This window comes from Triturus cristatus, chromosome 2_2 (genome assembly GCF_964204655.1).
Source record: "Triturus cristatus chromosome 2_2, aTriCri1.1, whole genome shotgun sequence".
Classification (NCBI taxonomy): Eukaryota; Metazoa; Chordata; class Amphibia; order Caudata; family Salamandridae; genus Triturus; species Triturus cristatus.
In genome coordinates, this window is record NC_140582.1 from 716295511 (window position 1) to 716301510 (window position 6000).

Below are 6000 nucleotides of genomic sequence, written 5' to 3' on the forward strand. Positions count from 1 at the left end.
AATACCGACTCTTAAACACACACACACACTCCCCCTACATCTCGATTTTGCTTTTGGAATTTACCGAATCGGTAAAATTACCGATTCGGAAAAGTTACCGATTCGGTAACATTACCGATTCGGTATTATTACCGAATCGGTAATTTTACCGATTCGGTAAATTCCGAAAGCAAAGTTTGTCCCCCTACATACCAATGGCCAAAATACCGGTCGGTAACGGTATAATTACCGAAAATCGGCCGTTACCGACCGGTATTTGGCTTCCTACATGAGGCCCCTTGTATCCCCACATGCACTCTACTCATACAAACATTTGCCTGCTTCAATGTATATTAAACAGCAAGGCTAGAACGGATAGACATCCCAACTTTTATCCACATGTCACCGACTTCTTAGTCTTCATGCTCACACTGTAATTCCACAGCCGTCTAACCTTCTCTCATCCCGGCGTGTGAATACGGAAGAGCCGTCACAATTTCGTCCGGTCCCGGTGGGCGTGTCACGTGCACCCAGCCCGACCGCCAACTAAACATTGAGAACGCCACAGGCGCCAATCAGCGCCATTTTGAAGTTTCTAATCCTCCATGTACAAAGTATATAGTTAATTATATACTCCTACGTAACGTCTGCTGATGGCTTGTACATTCTACATTTAAGTGTGGAATTCTCATTTTAACAAAAGGCAACAATTCTGGATCCTATTAATATTTGCCTCAATCGAGTGTATTGCACAACTAATTATACTGTATCTGTAAATTTTCTCCACGGCAACTATGTCCTGTACACTGAATATTCAACAAGACCCGTCAAATGATGCTAACAGTAAAACTGAATCATCCACTCACCAAGGCTCGAGATGTGTTCCACTGCATATACAGATCGTGTGCGCTCCTCATACTAGGCCAGCGATATAAAGGACCAGTCCCTATTCATATAGTCCTTTTCTATAAAAAAATATCTCAAGGGTATAAGGTCATGTTACCATTAGAACCTTTTTCTAGATATAAAGCTTGACAGTACAATATCACTGAGGCATAGAAGAGAAGACCAAGCAGATTACTATAAAGCTATATTTCATTTCATGGGCTTTCAACTGGATTCATCTACTTCTTTTATTCCACTCAATCTGGTCGTTTTCGAGAGGTTAAACCAATATAGTGCAGCCCACACTGGCACGTTAATCTGTATATTACATTTACAGAATTACAATTTCTGAATTTGTTTAAGTGCCATATTTTGCCATTTCGCAACTGTATATTATTGGTTTTCTCAGTCAGATCACATACTAAGCAACCCCCACAGGGGTAGTGACCAGTTGGAATAGAGGTATTTATCGTGCGCTGCACAGGCCGCGTATGTACTAGTTTGTCCTTCAAGTTCTGCGCACGCTTAAATGAAAATCGAGTAGGTGGCATTCTGTACTCAGATGTAGACAATAGGGACCAGTGTTTCCCTATGGCCTGACAGATCTTAGATGAAAGGGGATCAAAAGTGAGGACAACAGGAAGACAATCACTTGATTGCTTTTCATTCCTTTCAAGGAGTGCCTCCTGAGGAGTATTACTTGTCCTCTTAAGTGCCCTATTCACTTTTCTTCTTGGGTAGGCCCGCTGAGTACGTTTATTGGCCAAACTTTCAGATTGCTGCATATAGTCAGTAGTGGTCGAACAGTTCCTCCGGTACTTTAAAAACTGCCCCACTGGGAGATTATCCCTCAGTGTGGCATGCCAATCATGGAAGCAGAAGTAGAGCTAATGAAACTACATTGTAGGGACATCAAACTGCCTACTTGCAGAAATGAGAAGCCAGATGAGAGGAGACTCCTCTGCAGTCAATACAATCCATTGGAGTCCATCCCAGGAAAAGTACCAACTACTGCGAGCCCAGTACTGGATGATCACCACAAGGGAAAGGCAAAGATTCACCAAAGGGGATCATAGATCTCAGAGTCTGAAGTGGCAGTGTACACATTGATCCACTGATCTCCCAGCTTCTGACCCTGCCACGCCAGTGGATTCACAAACCGTTCAGGCCAGTGATGCACCTGTGCATGGGACTCATGACGAAGGTGCTGGTTCGAAGATGTGTGGGCAGGACATCTCCTTGCCTGGCTATCACCTTGTTCCATCAAATGTAGAACTTATCAGGGGTATGAGTACTCCCTAATAAAATGAGCCTCAGATTGACCCAGCCGTGTCTGAGCAGGATAGAAAAATAAGGTTGCTGTATGGTAAAGGAGACATGGGAATCATGCATGACGGGCCTTCTTTGGAATCTGTGACAAAGAGGAATAGAGCCGGAGGTCCTGGATGAGAAGGATAGAACAACAGCTTCTGGCAAATAAGAGTATTGCACCCGTAGATTGCCCAGATGTGTCGAGGAAGGCCGAGGGCATGAAGTACAGTATTTTTACCAGGACCGGTTATCTAAAATAATGGAGTACACATAAAAGATCTGGGTAGAAAGGTTGTTGAGTAAAAGACTGAAATAACATTTCCGGATGGCCATGCTTTATTTAAACAACAGCTTGGCTCCTAGGGGGAGCCAGCCACCATGTCTCTGCAGGCCCAAGAACTTTGTAAACGACTTCCTGGCTGGTACATTGAGCCACCCATTGCTTTAAGCTGGTGCAAGAAGTTATACACACCTTAACCACTCCGAAGGCACTACTATGACCCCTGACAGCGGACTCCCTGGAGTCTTGTGTTTCATTTATGTTCTGTACCACTCTGCTTGCTTTAGTCTTGAAATCTTGAACAATTGATTTATTATTGAGTATCCGCTTGCCACAGACCATGCCAAAAAAAAATAATTATGGCATGCTCTATCCACTTTCCACTTGAAATGCATAATTTGTTTTATTCGGACACTGAGGTGAGTGACACTGAAATGGTTTTGGATGGTATCAACCTGTATGTGACTGCGTAAGATGCAAGACATCTCATTGTAACTACCTGTTTGTCAGGTATTTGACCTCTGTTAGGCGCAAAAGTACTGACTACATCACGTTAAATGGATCCACTTGTGGTGCCAGATGTTGAATTCTGATGACCACTTCAGGTGTTCAGGCAGTGTGGGAAGAGGTGCTTTGGAGCTACGGTGGAGCTCTGGTCCGCCGAGTGGGTGTGCCACTGTCTTGGTAGATCCCATAAGGTTGGCTCAACATTAATAGTGTGCTATATAAATGTCTTGCTACTTACATTTCTTTCTGCAAGAGATGACTAAGCACAGATGGATAGTAGGAGTATTGACTAGGAATGTGTATTGTTAGGCCAGTACACTTTTGGGGCAGTGCAGGTTGGAGTATGAATACAGTACATTGTGTGTTTGTACAAACCTGCACTGCGTCGATGTGATTTAGGGACTGGGAGGGTGTCTTGAGAATCGTGGAAATACATAAACTAACTCTGTTAATTAGTGTCCTCATGTATGTATTAAGTTACGTTAGAATACATGTATATCTCATTTTTTTCCATTAATGATCCTTTGAAGTGCAAATGGAGCCTAGGGGCCTTACAACCTTGATTTTGCCTATTCCACCACAGACCAGAGCCTGCTTTGTCATTTGAAGTTGTAACATGCTGTGTACTGTTGGTTCTTTTACCTTTCCCAAAAGAGCTGTTAGTCATTGATATTTCAGTGAGTTGTAGTGGTAGATTTACTAATGTTTCCTTGGATAGTTTTGTGGTGCAACGTCATTTTGCACTGCTCGCAGGCTTTTATAATGTATGGCAAACTGCTGCTATGTTCCACGTTTTGTTGCACCACGAAAGCGACCATGCAAAACGTTCATTAATCTATCCCATAATGTTTGATATGTGTGATCAAATTTCTTGCTAGATGGATGCAAGCCTGCCTGGCTTATTTGGCATGAACATTGCCAGGCAGAGCATTTGAGTTAGGTAATTGGAAGTATTGGGTGCTTTTCATGAGATCATGAAAGACATGCACTGATGTATCTGAACTGTATTGTATAAATGTTAGGAGTTACTTTCGGGCATTATTCCAAAGTGTTTTAAAGATTTATGTGTGGCATGTCCAGAAATTGGAAACCACTGTGATCCAACCATATATCTGTTTTATGTAGGATATGTGGGCCTTTTTCTGCCTAACATGTTCTTTTGGATGTTGTGTTTATTGCTTCCTAATAGTTAGTGCTTTTGTGAGCACAGGGATACCCAACTTTAAGGTAAATCTGTGTTGCTCTGGATGTATGCTTGGTGTTCTGTTGGATGTGTCCATGTTGTTTCTCAGTGCTCAGTGCTATTGTTAGGATGATGATACCTAAAAAATATTTTCTGCTGATGCGTTGCTTAATGCTTCACATTTCAGCTGGAGCGTTGCAGTTTTTTTTTTAGTATTTTATGTTATATTGCGTACTTGGTTACAATCTGCGTTTACCGTTAAATGACAACAGATTATTTAAGCATCTTATTAAAATGCTTAAGTACTGATAAAAGCAGCTATTGTAGGTTTCTCAGTTTCAAAGAATAAAATACACGTTCATTGGTCAGTTAAAGTATAGGGACACGAAGTGGTAGTAAGGAACTCCTCAAGATACAGGCTGTCTTGTGTGAAGTGTTAAGTATAAGGCTGTCACAAATTCTCAGTAGAGCCTTCGATCCTACATTAGTCTCTCATCATTGTTACAAATCTAATGTTTATTACTTCTGATACCTCCCAGTGTTGGACATCCTGCACCCACATTTCCTTGAGTGGTGATTTCCAATGTATTGCTATATTTCCCTTGACCAACATTCATACAACTGGTTTAAGTTTCAATAGGCATACTGTTATAATTAAAGAATATTATCCGAAATTGTAGATACATTCTTGATTACCCTGCAGCAGATGTCACTCTTTTCTAAACTTTCAACCATAATCCCTTGATATTAGGACATTACCATATCACATGGAAACATGTGGCCCCGAGATAGGCACTTTTGGGGCATTTCTTATTCTTTTCAAAATTCCTGCTAGTAAGAAGTTGGCACGAGGGAGGCTTGGCTTGGACGACAAACAAGATGGCCACTCTGTGATCTCTCCTATGAGTAGGGCGGTGCATGCTGCATTTCTCATTATCCGCAGGACTTCTCTTTATTTTAACAGGTACTCGAGGTTCTCAGAAGTTGGGCAGCATGCCTTTTCACCCTTTTGAATGTGTGAATGGTGTTTCTTTAAGCTCCTGCCTTCCAACTTGTATGTTCTCTGGGAAGTGTCTTTACCAGATTGTTATGACTCTCGTGTCAGGAAAAAAACATGAATTCCAGACGATTACATATTTTTATGGGACTATCTCTTTTCTTACTGCGTTCTTAATTTGTTACAAGTCTTTTTATATGACTGACTTGAGATGTGGCAGCTATTTTCCGGCTTTTTTACCTTACATTGCATTTTTGCTCGTAGGCAGTCCATCTAATTTTATAACACTAGATTTCTTGTGAGTTGTATCCTATTACTACTACTTATGACTTTCCTATTGTGCAACCCTGCATATATTAGTTCTACCAACAGAACAATATGCTGTTTGATAGGTTTTATTGGCTTTCTTTTTCAAATACCTATACAGTTGCTATTATTTTAAATACATATCAGTTTCTCCTCAGACCATATCTTTTTTGAGGATTTACGCATATAATGTATGCTTGTATCTCTGCCATTGCCTTTGTTCCTATTGGCAAGACAAGAAAGCTGAAATTATCATATATGTCTCCTACTTCTGATTAAAAAAATCCTGTGTCAATGAATGCACCGTTACCGGCTAACAAGAGACCTAAGAAAGATCCTCCTTCCCCAGTTAAAGCTTCATTACCTCTCTCTATGGAGTTTCTGTAGGAGGAAATCAGAGTCGTAACACCTTTTATGGAAGACACAAATAAGACCTTACAAAATCTGGTTACAAAGTGGCCCTGTTTGGACAAGAGAGTAGTGGATGTTAAAAGAAGAGTAAGTGATCTGCAGGATGCAGCAATAATTAATTGGTAATTTACATGCAACAAA

At 41.0% G+C, this 6000-nt stretch overlaps 1 protein-coding gene across 3 annotated transcripts in view; it reads right to left on the reverse strand.

The window, feature by feature from the left end:
• Positions 1–890, reverse strand: part of CCDC110 (coiled-coil domain containing 110) — a 183249-nt gene extending 182359 nt beyond the window's left edge. The window contains exon 1 of one of the 3 annotated variants that reach the window (XM_085641946.1): positions 434–483. The gene's annotated coding sequence lies outside the window, so the exon portion shown is untranslated. Of the gene's footprint in view, positions 1–409; positions 484–845 lie in introns of those variants that run through there. The other 2 variants (XM_085641947.1, XM_085641945.1) reach the window with 2 other exon arrangements.
• Between the last annotated feature and the right edge of the window lie 5110 nt (positions 891–6000).